This window comes from Schistocerca cancellata, chromosome 2 (genome assembly GCF_023864275.1).
Source record: "Schistocerca cancellata isolate TAMUIC-IGC-003103 chromosome 2, iqSchCanc2.1, whole genome shotgun sequence".
NCBI lineage: Eukaryota > Metazoa > Arthropoda > Insecta > Orthoptera > Acrididae > Schistocerca > Schistocerca cancellata.
The window spans coordinates 255,294,139-255,308,852 of NC_064627.1; the positions used below are offsets into that span (position 1 = coordinate 255,294,139).

At 44.1% G+C, this 14,714-nt stretch overlaps 1 pseudogene; it reads left to right on the forward strand.

The window, feature by feature from the left end:
- The first annotated feature begins 946 nt into the window (after positions 1-946).
- Positions 947-14,714, forward strand: part of LOC126144955 (glutathione S-transferase-like) — a 68,239-nt pseudogene continuing 54,471 nt past the window's right edge.

Genomic DNA, 14,714 nt, shown 5'->3' on the forward strand with positions numbered 1-14,714 from the left:
TCGCCAACGTTTTCAATTTCGCATTTTCCGTCGATACCTGTATGAAGATCAGCATGTGACCAATCTGCGCATCTCCTTCGTGGTGAGTCGTATTTTTATTGTCTTACAGTGGAGATCCATTTATTCGTTCGGACACTCACAAGGGTACACAGGAAGAGGTGTGGATCAAACAAGTGCTTGTGGTTCGGCAAACTTCCCATGCAGGTGGAACAATACTGTGAGCTATACGAAACTCCTGGGCACTTCGTCCTTCTTCGAGTTCCCCGATGATTCTTCCCTGTGTGAGAACATCCAAATATTGTCTCTCGCCCGCGTAATGGAGAACATCTCCACAGAGCGTCGCAAACACTCGCTGATTGACACACGCCGTCTTTCCCCGTTCCTTCTATTGCATCACGTTGAGAGACCAGCCCAATTTGACGCTACAGTGACGCTGACATCATGCCGTGTGACGTCCACCACGACTGCGAGACCTCTGGTAACATGCTGCCGCACTTACATTCACTTTTTTACCGAGTTCGTAATATGTTATGTAACGTTACCTATCTCGTCCTTGCCGGTCAGTGTGGCCGTGCGGTTCTAAGCGCGTCAGTTTGGAACCGCGTGACCGCTACGGTCGCAGGTTCGAATCCTGCCTCGGGCATGGATGTGTGTGATGTCCTTAGGTTAGTTAGGTTTAAGTAGTTCTAAGTTCTAGGGGACTGATGACCTCAGTAGTTAAATCCCATAGTGCTCAGAGCCATTTGAACCATATCTCGTCCTTAAGTTTTGCAGAGCGTTCTAAAATGATGCTGTAAATGACGAGACAAGTTACTAACTTTCTAGAAAGGCGAAGTGAGTCAGTATGAGTCGGCGGTATCGACGCGTCTTATCTCGTCAGTGTGTTTTTTGTTTGCTCTTAGCATGACGCAGCTCCTGCACAGTTACAAAACAGGCTGTAGCCGCCCATTCCGATTCAGACACGTGCGATTCGCCCAGCAGCGTTACGCCCCGCTCATTGCGACTGTACTCCACATCTGGTATGTAATGCACCGACACTAATACTCTTTACCTCATGATATGAATAACTGTGTGCCTGGCTAGCAGCTAGTCGCGGAGTTGTCGCAAATCTTTTATTTACGGGAATATCCTTGCGGGTTCAGTAACCAGAAAAGCATACTCAACCCTTGACTGCAGTCTTATTTGTTGACGAAATGTAAGATAACGGTTTAACGTTCCGTTGGCGACGAGTTCATTAGAGATGGAAATATTGAGGCATCGTATTTAGGAGATCAAAAATGGTTCAAATGGCTCTGAGCACTATGGAACTTAACTTCTGTGGTCATCAGTCCCCTAGAGCGTAGAACTACTTAAACCTAACTAACCTAAGGACGTCACACACATCTATGCCCGAGGCAGGATTCGAGAACCTGCGACCGTAGCGGTCGCGCGGTTCCAGACTGTAGCGCCTAGAACCGCTCGGCCACCCCGGGAGGCATTTAGGAGATCTTTTACAGAAAAATGCCTTGAATAGGAAAGTAAATTCTTGTAAAATTGAAATCGCCAGACGAAATTGTAATTCTCTCAGCAACAGATCTAGGTAGGACTCACTTTCCAAATGACTAAATCGTCGCATTTCTTATCGCTCATTGGCATAATGTAATTCATTGCGGGTGCACTGCAGTTTGGAAGCCGAACTACTGCAGTTATTCACTCCGGTAGAGTCGTAAGAGTGGATTGATCAACTTTATTATTATTATTTTTTTAAACAAAAGGATTTTCAGCCTAAACCTCGAGTATCTCAGTTCGATCGATATAACAGGGGTCCGTTATCTGAGTTCCGGTAGACAAGAAATGTGTTTCTAACTCTGCGTATTACTTCTCTTCTGTGAACAAAACTTACCATCCCCATCACCCATGTGTGGACAGGCTCAGTAACCTGGACCGAGAAATGCCACCCACCCCTACGCATTACGCAATTAACCCAACAGCTTTGAGCAATGATAGCTAGTCCCCTTTTGTCCATTTTAAAGTTTTAGTCACGTGCCCATAAAAGAAGAGAAACAATTGCCATTACTTTCCCCTGTTTTCCCACTACTTCCGTATATTTTGCACGGCCGCCAACGACTTGACACTTTTTTCTACTGAATGTAACGGTGGTTCCACAAATCATCATCATCACATAATAACGCCAGACGTACAACAGATTATGCTTCAACTTTAATAAACACTATGTAGGAATGTCCTTCTTACAGCTATTTCGGTCTGGAGTCAACAACAGCACATTCGGCTTCTTTACATGTAGGTCTTCACTCCCGAAAGTGTGTGTCCGTGATTCGACTTATTACAACATAAAAATGGAAGTGAGCGTATGGCGTCGTTGGCCGGGAGTTCCCAGACGGGACGTTCGGCCACCAAGTGCAATTCTTAGTGAGTACGATGCCACAGTGAGTGACTTGCGCGTCGGTAATGTGGATGAACTGATGATGAGGACAGCACACACCCAGTTCCTGAGGGGAGAAAATCTCCCCCCCCCCCCCCTCCCACAGCCGGGAATCAAAACCGGCATTCCAACGCGCTGACCATTCAGGTATCGTGGCAGACGTTACAATATACGAAGAAGAAGCTTAATACGAGGATCTCTTGACTCATTTTCTTTTTTTCTTCTTTTTTGCGAGAATTATCCGCCGTTTGACTGTTAATTTATTTTGCACACTCATGTTTTAGGTGTCATAGCCATTCTGAAGTGCACGTTGAAAAGTTAAAATATGTCTGCGACACGTCATCGTCAAGAAAACATGTTTCCTGGGGATGACGATGATACTGTATGTCAGAGACGGATCAGATATATTTCAAACTTGAAACATGCACTTCAGAATGGCTATAAAGCAGAAATCATGACTGTGTAAAATAAATGAACAATTGACAGTCAAATGGCCGAAATTTCTTTCAAAAAATTCTATATGACTGTCTCGTTATCCAATGTATCATATAAAGTGAGGTAACATAAGTCATGGGATACCTCCTAATATCGTGTTGGACCTCCTTTTGCCCGGCGAAATTCAGGAACGAAATCCAGGAACTCGACACGGCATGGACTCAGAAAGTCGTTGGAAGTCTCCTGCAGAAATATTAAGCCGTGCTGCCTCTACAGCTTTCCATAATTGTGAAAGTGTTGTCAGTGCAAGATTTTCTGCGTGGACTGACCTCTCGATTATGTCCCATAAATGTTCGATGGGATTCATGTCGCTCCACTCGTCCAGAACGTTCTTCAAACCAATGGCCAGCAGTTGTAGCCCGGTAACATGCCGCACTGTCCATCGTTGTTTGGGAACATGAACTCCATGGATGGTTACAAGTGGTCTCCAAGAACCAGAGCATAACAATTTCCAGTCAATGATTGGTTCGGTTGGACCAGAGAACCCAGTCCTTTCCACGGAAACACAGTCCACACGGTTATGGAACCACCACGAGCTTGCACAGTACGTTGTTGACAACTTTGATCCAGGGCTTTGTGGGGTCTGCGCCACATTCAAACCCTATCTTCAGCTATTACCAACTGAAATAGGGACTCATCTGACCGGGCCAGTCCTCTAGAGTCCAAACGCTGTGTTCACGAGCCCAGAAGAGGCGCTGCAGGAGATATCGTGCTGTTATCAAAGGCACTCGCGTCGCTCGTCTGCTGCTATAGTCCATTAATGCCAAATTTCTCCGCACTATTCTAACGGATACGTTCGTCCCACATTGATTTCCACCGCTAAGAAACGCCGCTGCTCTCAGTCACTAAGTGAAGGCTGTCGGTCACTGCATTTTCCGTGGTGATGCCTGAAATTTGGTATTCTCAGCACACTTTTGACACCGTGGATCTCGGAATATTTAATTCCCCAACGATTTCCTAAATGGAGTGTCTCATACATATAGCTCCATCCCGCGTTCGAAGTCTGCCCGTCGTGCGACCATAACACCTCGGAAACCTTTTCACAAGAATCACCTGACTGCTAATGACAGCTCCGCCAGTGTACTGCCCTTTATATCTTAAGTACGCGATACTACCACCATTTGTATGTGTGTGTATCGCTATCCCACGACTTTTGTCAACTCAGTGCATATCGTGAACTGTGGTGTGCGTACTGTAAGACCTTCGGTACACACACCATCAGCCGGCCGGTGTGGCCGTGCGGTTAAAGGCGCTTCAGTCTGGAACCGCGTGACCGCTACAGTCGCAGGTTCGATTCCTTCCTCGGGCATGGATGTGTGTGATGTCCTTAGGTTAGTTAGGTTTAATTAGTTCTAAGTTCTAGGCGACTGATGACCTCAGAAGTTAAGTCGCATAGTGCTCAGAGCCATTTGAACAATTTTTGAACACACCATCAGATTATTTGACTTGTCGCTCTAACGAAGTAGGCGAGTATGAGCAATATGTTTCGTGGTCTTATCGTGGCGTGTTTATCTTCTGCCGTTAGGTCAGACGATAGAAATGCCACTTGCACGCTTAGGGAAGCAGCTTGTGGGTGACCAACTTTAAACAGAACTTGACTAATTCTCACACACATTTATTAAAATAATAACAAGCATAAAAATAACTTAACTTGGTTCTGGATGCTATTTACAATTGACAATCTGAAGTTCCTTTGGTATTGGTACGTTAATCTTATTCTCACATATATCTCTGATACTTGGCAAAAGTGTCTATACATTTATCTTCATGGATGTACAGGATTATGGTAATCTTATTAGGCGCAGACTGAAACTTGACTATAGACTGGTACAGACAAATGTAGAACTCGTACAGAATGGTACAGACTAATGCAGACTGGTACAGACTGGTGCAGACAAATGCAGACTGACTAATCGGAGCTGGCCGGTGTGGCCGTGCGGTTCTAGGCACTTCAGTCTGGAAGTGCATGACCGCTACGGTCGCAGGTTCGAATCCTGCCTCGGGCATGGATGTGTGTGATGTCCTTAGGTTAGTTAGGTTTAAGTAGTTCTAAGTTCCAGGGGACTGATGACCTGAGATGTTAAGTCCCATAGTGCTCAGAGCCATTTGACTAATCGGAGGTCTCTACACTCGTTATAACACCTCGCGCGTTCATGTACCACTGTGCGAGTGTGATCCGTGAGGAGAAAAGGTTCTACGTTAGCAGTAATCTCATTGGCTGCGTTACATATTAATACGCGGATCGGCGGAAGCAGAATTTGGTCCGTCTCTATGGCAGTGCCATCTCGTAGTGCGGAGACGGACAAGTGCTGCGCCTGCGCTGTTGTGCTTAGCAGGGCGCGCCCTAGTGGGAAAGTTGTGTACGCGCTGACTCCGCGGAACTATGTACACAACATGAACGGAATTACAGGAATACTCCTTTGACACTCCATTGGGATATGCCCTAAGCTACTTTCATATCTGAAGAGGTAACCTACGTAGACTGACCAATTTTAATATTTTTATCAAATATAATACGTTCTCAACGTAATACATTTTAGAGAAAAATAATAGTAGAAAAGAGGTACAATGCTCTGACGCGACAAAAGTTCTTGTTGTTAATTTGCATTAGAATAGCCAGTATCAGCAACCTTAATTCTATTTTTGCTAACAGTCGTTGCATTTATCCACAGCATTTGTCGCTATGAAGGCAAAAATTCTCGTATGCTTATCCCAAACACGCACTTCTTTGGGAGGCTCAAGAAATGTCTTAGCCGCGCAGGGTAGCCGCTCGGTTTAAGGCGCCTTGCAAGGTCCGTGCAGCTGTCGCCGTCGGAGGTTCGAGTCCTCCCTCGGGCATGGGTGTGTTTGTTGTCCAAAGCGTAAGTTACGTTACATTAAGTACTGTGTACGCTTAGAGACCGATGACCTCAGAAGCCTGGTCCCATAAGACCTTTCCACAAATTTCCAAATTTTCCAAAATGTCACTAGTTGTCCTAATCAGATCTGCGATTAAATACTTTCCTTAATCTCCAAAATGGTTCAAATGGCTCTGAGCACTATGGGACTCAACTTCTGAGGTCATTAGTCCCCTAGAACTTAGAACTAGTTAAACCTAACTAACCTAAGGACATCACACACATCCATGCCCGAGGCAGGATTCGAACCTGCGACCTCAGCGGTCTCGCGGTTCCAGACTGCAGCGCCTAGAGCCGCACGGCCACACCGGCCGGCAACGTGTGTGCAAGTGCCGGCTAGTGTGTGCAAGTGCTCTTGTGCTCTTACACAACAGCCGCCACTGGACACAAATATTATTGTGAAAGACTTGGGGCGTAATATAAGTGATGTAGCTCATACGACTGTCAGTAACATCTGCACGTGGCATTCGGAGAACAGATTAACGCTTAATTGCAACTGAAAACAATGCATAAAGTTTCTGACACGTAACTCTTGTAAAACCGAAATTTTGTAGTCCGAAATGTGGTCAGTCAGTGAAATCGGTTATCTTAAACTCATAGGACTGAGTGTAGACGGACGGCATTCCTAGAAGTATCACTTCAAGATCTTGTGCAGAAACCGAAAGCTGCTATCTTCACAATAAGGGAGCTCTCCTCTGTCTCTGACACTGAAACACAAACACATGTTTACTGTGCTCACTTTGACTCTATTTTATATTTTGGGGCAATTCTGTACATTCACCAAGAACATTCTTAGCCCAGAAAAGAATGTTCAGACTGATATACGGTGTCAGTTCGCGAACTTTGTGTACACCGTCGTTCAAGTGTCTCTGAAATGTAACGCTGCCGTCCCTGTACATATATTCCATCCTTCAGATTTGTTGTTGACAATATTGACTCTTCAGAAGAAACTGCAATTTACATGCCGTGAAGACTAGACTGAAAAACGATATGTACTTGCATCACACTTCCTGAATAAACCAGTGAGTCAGCTTTTCGTGAATGTTCATGTATACAGTGCGAGCCTACAGCACAGATAAACCTGACCCATCGTCAGATCAACAGATGTCAGAAGCGTCGATAAACGTTACAGTCTCACAATCGATAATGATGTGCTTTATGGTTTTCAGTGCCTCAACTGGATTACTGTATGATAGAATGCAGAACTTAGTGTACGATATCTCATTTATAATCGCACAAAACAGGTTTTCCGATCACTCTAACTGTAAATATACTGATATCCGATTTAATTGTACAATATAGTGGGTGAATCGGCGTATATGTGGAGTGTGCTGCCGCCTAGCAGGATTTATGCCAAACAGACGTAGATAACAGCCTGCTGCAGTGTGCTACCACCTGGTGGCATTGACATAAACTTGTAGTTGAGTGGTAACGCTGAGCTGTGAACCGTGCACATTGTTTATCAAAACCGTATGTATTTGGCCAGTAAGGCAATTACGTCGTACCAGTTACGCATGGGCAGAAGCTCCTTAAAACGTGTACAGCGGAAGAAGTGCTTGCGACTCTGATGCCAAGTTCCACATATAAAAATAGTCTACAGGAGCAATGTAGCACAGCACGTATTTCAGATTACCGAATCTACATTACGTTTTATGGCATGCAAAGAAAAATAGCCAATAAAAAATGGCTCTGAGGACTATGGGACTTAACATCTGAGGTCATCAGTCCCCTAGAACGTAGAACTACTTACCTAACTAACCTAAGGAGTTCACACACATTCATGCCCGAAGCAGGATTCGAACCTGCGACCGTAGCTGTCGCGCGGTTCCAGACTGAAGCGCCTAGAACCGCTCAGCCACACTGGCCGGCAATGTATAAAAGCTAGAGTGTGCAAGTGCTCTTACACAACAGCTGCCACTGGACACAGATATTATTGTGAAAGACTTGGGGTGTAATATAAGTGATGTAGCTCATACGACTGTCGGTAACATGTGGGGTTGAAGTCGGTGCGCTTTTGGCCCTTTTGGCCCTCAGCTCCTCATCTGTATTCTAGTCTAGTGACCTTGTTGGTAGATAGTACTACTTGAATTTGATAATTTCCACAAAAGGCTGTATGTGTTTGGAGTTGGTTGCCTACTGTGTGGGAATAGGCTTTCCTATGCAGTGTCAACATGAACTCTGTTGAATCTGCATTAAGCGCTAACAGAAAAGAAAATCAGCGGGAAAAGTAAGCCACAAAGGAAGTAGGGCCTCCCAGACCAGATCTTTTGTCTGAGAAAGTGACGAAATCAATTAAGCGTGACTGCAAGCGAAATTGTAACAAAGAAATATATAATAAGCGTAAGCTGTCTCGTTGGTGCAAAGTAAGAATGCCTGATTTTCAGCTCAGAGGTCAATTTGTTAACTAATACATGAATATTATGGATCTTGTCAATTTGTCCAAAAAAATAAAAAAAGCATGGAAGCTCCCACTTACACAAAAATGCGAAACAGAGAGTAGCGAAAGCTTAAACATTATTTCGTTCTTGCCATAAACTGTAAGTAATTATGTACAAAACAACAAAATTTCACAAAAACAATTCTTCTTCCTTTCAGGCACGTTGTGCATATGATTGTTATTATTATTATTATTATTGACGATGGCTGAAGTTGTATAAATATGCTGATAAGCATAACTGTTTTACAGCAAATGCTATTAATTTCGCGCTCTTACATTTATCTGAATTTAAAAATTTGTGAACACCCAGAATGTATAGCTACCACTCGCCACTGTTTGTATCGTCTACAAAGAGAACAATGTTCCAGTCGTCCGTCATGTTTAACGGCAGATCACTGACGTACATCATGAAAAGCAACGAACTCAGAACCGAACGGTATCTCGTGTTCTGTGTATTTAGCTCGAATTATTTCGTAGAAAACTAGAAATGATTTAACCAGAATTCCTCGATCGCACTCGGGAATGCGTTTAGATCCTTGTTGGCTTTCTGTTTCTTAAAAAATAATTCGGTTCATCGTTATGGATCTCTGACTGCCAACTTAAGAAATACGCTTCGGAACACCAACTCCACACCCTAGCGCAAAAGGCTTGCCTCCTACATCCACACGAGGTCTACTGGTCGACGACATTTGGTTTCACGAGCTCCAAGTAGCTCCACGAAATTACTTTTAACCTCTGGCTCTTTCAACCAGCAAGTGTCAGACTGAGGACGACTCTAAGAGTGATCACTAGCAGAAGGAGATTGTAGACGCTATACTCTTCCTTTACCACACTACCAGCGTAAAATTACAGTACTATACACAACCACATCATCTGTGTCTTCCTAGTCGCACAAGGAGAAACTGTTCTTCCTTTACCCACTGTCACACATCTACCAAGCATATCGCTGACAGGACATATGTGGATCACGTCAACTCGTCAACTATGCCTTAGTCTCTTTCAGCAATGACAATCAAAACAAGATTTAAAAATAAGGGAAGCATACGGCCAACGGGTCACTGATTTTCGCAAGACTTTAATATGCGGTTTGTTTTGTTTTAGGTCACAAAAAACAACTGGGTTATACTCGCCCAAGTCAAAACTATAGAACACAAACACAGAGACGAGGGAAACGACTATACGTCAGCCGGCCGCGCTGCCCGAGCAGTTCTAGGCGCTTCAGTCCGGAACCGCGCGACTGCTACGGTCGCAGTTTCGAATCCTGCCTCGGGCATGGATGTGTGTGATGTCCTTAGGTTAGTTAGGTTTAAATAGTTCTAAGCTCTAGTGGACTGATGACCTCAGATGTTAAGTCCCATGGTGCTCAGAACCATTTGAACCATTTTTGACTATACGTCAGTCCCAATGGACAGAATAGGAGACAGCTAAAACGTGGAAAAAGGGCTAAAAAAACCATACGAAAATGGAGATCAAAAATTGAAAATTAAATGGCCTTCGCCATATTGCTTCGGCGGATAAAAAGGAAAACGCGGTCGAGAGCCCGCGCGTCATTCGCTAAAACGGTTGATGAATCAGATGGCGAACCCAAGCTGGAACGTAAATTGCTAAAAAAAAAAAAGGGCATTCCAGCAGGAAGTGGCGGACAGTTAAAATTTGGGCGCAATGCGTACAAGGTGGTGGCGCAGCGCCACTGAGCAAATGACGACGGCTAAAAAGGCAGTGCCCAATACGCGCCGAGTTACAACAATTTCCTCCTGGCGGGAGCGCCGAGAGGAGGTTGTCTAAGGTGCCGCGAGAGGCTTAATAAGCAGAAGCCGTGAAGGGAGGACCATTGGCGATGCCAAAGGGACACCACCTCCTGACAGACGGCAACACAGAGATCATCGGAGGGAATAGAGGTACTCGCGGGCTGAGGTACAAGGACCGCAGCCTTGGCAGCAGTGTCAGCAGCATCGCTTCCTGGCAGACCGTCGTGACCACGGACCCACAGAAACATGACATTGGCTCCACCAAGAGGGAGAAAGTGGCAGTTTTCCTGGACCCGCCGCACTAAGGGATGAGCAGGTGAATGTAACAAATGCTGTTCTAGAACGATGCTTCTCGAGCATTTGGGAAACAGAGGTTCTAAGTTTTATGAGCTTGTTGAATTACTTACGAGAGCACCAACCGCCGAGCCGTGGCGTTGGTATAACGGGTCAATATGAATTTATTACATTTGAATTCCGTTATTTTCTTCATCTACATCTACATCTACATCCATACTCCGCAAGCCACCTGACGGTGTGTGGCGGAGGGTACCTTGAGTACCTCTATCGGTTCTCCCTTCTATTCCAGTCTCGTATTGTTCGTGGAAAGAAGGATTGTCGGTATGTCTCTGTGTGGGCTCTAATCTCTCTGATTTTATCCTCATGGTCTCTTCGCGAGATATACGTAGGAGGGAGCAATATACTGCTTGACTCTTCGGTGAAGGTATGTTCTCGAAACTTTGACAAAAGCCCGTACCGAGCTACTGAGCGTCTCTCCTGCAGAGTCTTCCACTGGAGTTTATCTATCATCTCCGTAACGCTTTCGCGATTACTGAATGATCCTGTAACGAAGCGCGCTGCTCTCCGTTGGATCTTCTCTATATCTTCTGTCAACCCTATCTGGTACGGATCCAATACTGCTGAGCAGTATTCAAGCAGTGGGCGAACAAGCGTACTGTAACCTACTTCCTTTGTTTTTGGATTGCATTTCCTTAGGATTCTTCCAATGAATCTCAGTCTGGCATCTGCTTTACCGACGATCAACATTATATGATCATTCCATTTTAAATCACTCCTAATGCGTACTCCCTGATAATTTATGGTATTAACTGCTTCCAGTTGCTGACCTGCTATTTTGTAGCTAAATGATAAAGGATCTATCTTTCTGTGTATTCGCAGCACATTACACTTGTCTACATTGAGATTCAATTGCCATTCCCTGCACCATGCGTCAATTCGCTGCAGATCCTCCTTCATTTCAGTACAATTTTCCGTTGTTACAACCTCTCGATACACCACAGCATCATCTGCAAAAAGCCTCAGTGAACTTCCGATGTCATCCACCAGGTCATTTATGTATATTGTGAATAGCAACGGTCCTATGACACTCCCCTGCGGCACACCTGAAATCACTCTTACTTCGGAAGACTTCTCTCCATTGAGAATGACATCTTCCCACTCTACCATCAAGCACTAGTGTGATTATTGTCCACTCCCCCTAGAAGGTCTAGGTAACATTTCCATTTCAAAAACACAGTAAACGTACAGAAATGAAAGAAGGTCCTGACCGGTAATGACGTGTTGACTAACAACTCGATCACTTCTGCTATCGAAATGAGGCTATCTTTAACACAGCAGATACGAACCATGGCCCATCCCACAAATAGGGGACACAGCTGCTTTCTGTTCACCTTTCAAAATCAATATAATTGCAATGTACATTATTTGAAGGAGTTGTAGGTCGGTATGACTTCACTGCGATACTGGCATAAATGTGTTGATAAATAAATATTCCTTTCATCACGATTCGTTATCATACCTTGCCTCATACCTAGCACTATGATTATTATGATTATTACTATCGCTTTCTGAAGCAAGATAATTCGTTGTAATGCTACCAGTCTTTGATGGATGATTAGAAAAAATTAATGACGAAACTTGAACGCAAAATCGTCAGACATGATCTGTTGCTGACGCCACTGCTCACGCTTGACATTCAACGACTCGTAAAACGTTGAACCTAGAGTTCTCGGAAACCTTTGACAAACACATCGTACTAGAGCAATATTTGTTAAGTATGTCCAGTGTTGGGTTGGGTTGTTTTTGGGGGAGGGGACCAAACAGCGAGGTCATCGGTCTCATCGGATTGGGAAGGACAGGGAAGGAAGTCGGCCGTGCCCCTTCAAAGGAACCATTCCGGCATTAGCCTGGAACGATTTAGGGAAATCACGGAAAACCTAAATCAGGATGGCCGGATGCAGGATTGAACCATCGTCCTCCCGAATACGAGTCCAGTGTGCTAACCACTGCGCCACTTCGCTCGGTCAGTACGTCCAGGTACTACGCTCTTACGAAAGATGAGCACATTAGTTAGATCGCTGTTCCTGGGAAGTTCTGCACGTCAAACCTAACAAGTATTTCTTTGATTCTATTTTTTGAATTATACATCCCACAATCAGTCTTGATTAAGTAATCATATTGATCAGAGAATGTGTGTGTGTGTGTGTGTGTGTGTGTGTGTGTGTGTGTGTGTGTGTGTACATCTCACAATCAACCTTGATTAAGTAATCATATTGATCAGAGAATGTGTGTGTGTGTGTGTTTGTGTGTCTGTGTGTGTGTAGTTTTTTCCTCTTCGTTACTCCCTCGCTCACCCTTTCTCGCTATTTCCCAGTCCTCTGTTATTTCACTGCTTCTTCTGTAACTCTGTTAATTCTGTCAGTTCCATTTCCATTGCAAAACCGTATGCTATTTCTTTACCAGTGACTGCTGTTCCGAGACCGATATTAACTGTTAATGGCACTACTGATCGAAGCCCTCCGGGCATATGGGCCGTATTGTTCTTAAGAAGCTGTTATGGAAACGGTCACAACAGAGAAAAATCAATAGGAATTCAGCTTAACCGAAGAACTTAATAAGCGCCGCAAGAGGCCATTTCTCACATAAAGACGATAACAGCAAAGCACATCAGAACATGTGATTCTCCCCTTCATCCTATCAGGCTACCCTTGGCACTCGAAGAAAAAAAAGTTAACAAACTGTGAAGAAAATGTGGAAACAGTAAAATCGAGCAGTTAAGAGAAATCTTCCACGATGTTAAAATAATCAAAGACTTCTGGAAATCCTTCAGAGGTGCGAATCATTTAACTTCTTTAACCAGGTCAGAGGTCAGTCTGCATTAAGACTCTGTAGAATTAAAAGGATTACCTGTAAAATATGTCTCGGCAAAGGCTAAGACGGAACACCCGTTATGAGTGACGAATCAATGGAGTGTAAAAAAGAATCAAGTGAGGTGAGGTGAGGTAGCCATGTATGAGGGAGAGAGGGGTTCCCAATTCATGTATTTGGCTCCTGATTCCATGACTATAGTTATGTCCCTCAGCTGAGCATCACATACTAACATAATGTATGGTTCAAATGGCTCTAAGCACTATGGGACTTAACATCTGAGGTCATCAGAACTGCTTAAACCTAACTACCCTAAGGACATCACACATGCCCGAGGCAGGATTCGAACCTGCAACCGTAGAAGCCACGTGGTTCCAGACTGAAGCGCCTAGAACCGATCGGCCACAGTGGCCGGTAACATAATGTATACTGGTACGCAAAATAAAACGTTTCGGCGCAACATCTGCTGAAGTCAGCTCCTTTGGATACGTACTGTATCGCGAGATCAGTGCGTTGTCTCTAAAGGGTACGTTTTTTAATAAAGCACATTCAACGAATTAAACATATCTCTAGAGGGACCATTTGGATTAAAAAACCTTCTAAGAACTAAACAGTTACATGAGAGTTTAATTGTCATATCCCAGTGTGTCTTGTTCTATTTGCGCAAATCCAATTCACACCATCCGCGAAGGCTGATACGAGCGATCGTAAAATATATTTTCCATTCACAGTCGCTCCCATTAGCCATCATGACGAATGTCAACCTGGTTAATAATAGGGTCTTTCCACATGAAGTGAGCAAATTTTAGGTATCATCCAAAACTTTACTTAAAATTGATATTTTATAATAGTAAAACTTGGAAATTCGTGGTAAAGTCTTATGGGACCAAACGGTTGAGGTCATCGGTCCCTAAGCTTACACACTACGTAATCTAACTTAAACTAACTTATGATAAGGACGACACACACACACACACGCCCGAGGAAGGATTTGAACCTCCGACGGGGGAAGCCACGCGGAACGTGACAAGACGCCTTATAGTAGTAGGCTTCTAGTTTTTAGTCACGGTGGTGGGTAAGAAACGTAATTAATATACGTACGACTGATACAGATGACGATTTACTATCGAGCGTAAGAGCATACATGAAATGCGACCGCCACATTACAAGTCATCGAGCACACTGTTAAACCAAAGAGTCCACGCAATAACCTGCTGCCGGGAACCAGAGAAGTATTTTTCCGTCGTGGCAGCGGTGTTTTAGTCGAGTCCCCTCAGGCCTAATCCAAAGGAGATATCTGAATCTGATGCACAAATTGCTGTGTCATTCACCATATCCGTGCTATATTAGGTCAAAGCTGTGTATAATATCAATTGTGACGATTTTTCAACCATTTTGTTATTGTAGTAATGTTTGCACAAACGAGGTTTCAGGTAGCGCCTCTTAGTAGTTCCACAGAGATGTCATTGTCACTAGTTCTATCGAACTGCACTTGGTAAGTGTATTTTAGATGTAATAAATATGTACGCATATCATCAATATTGTGCATA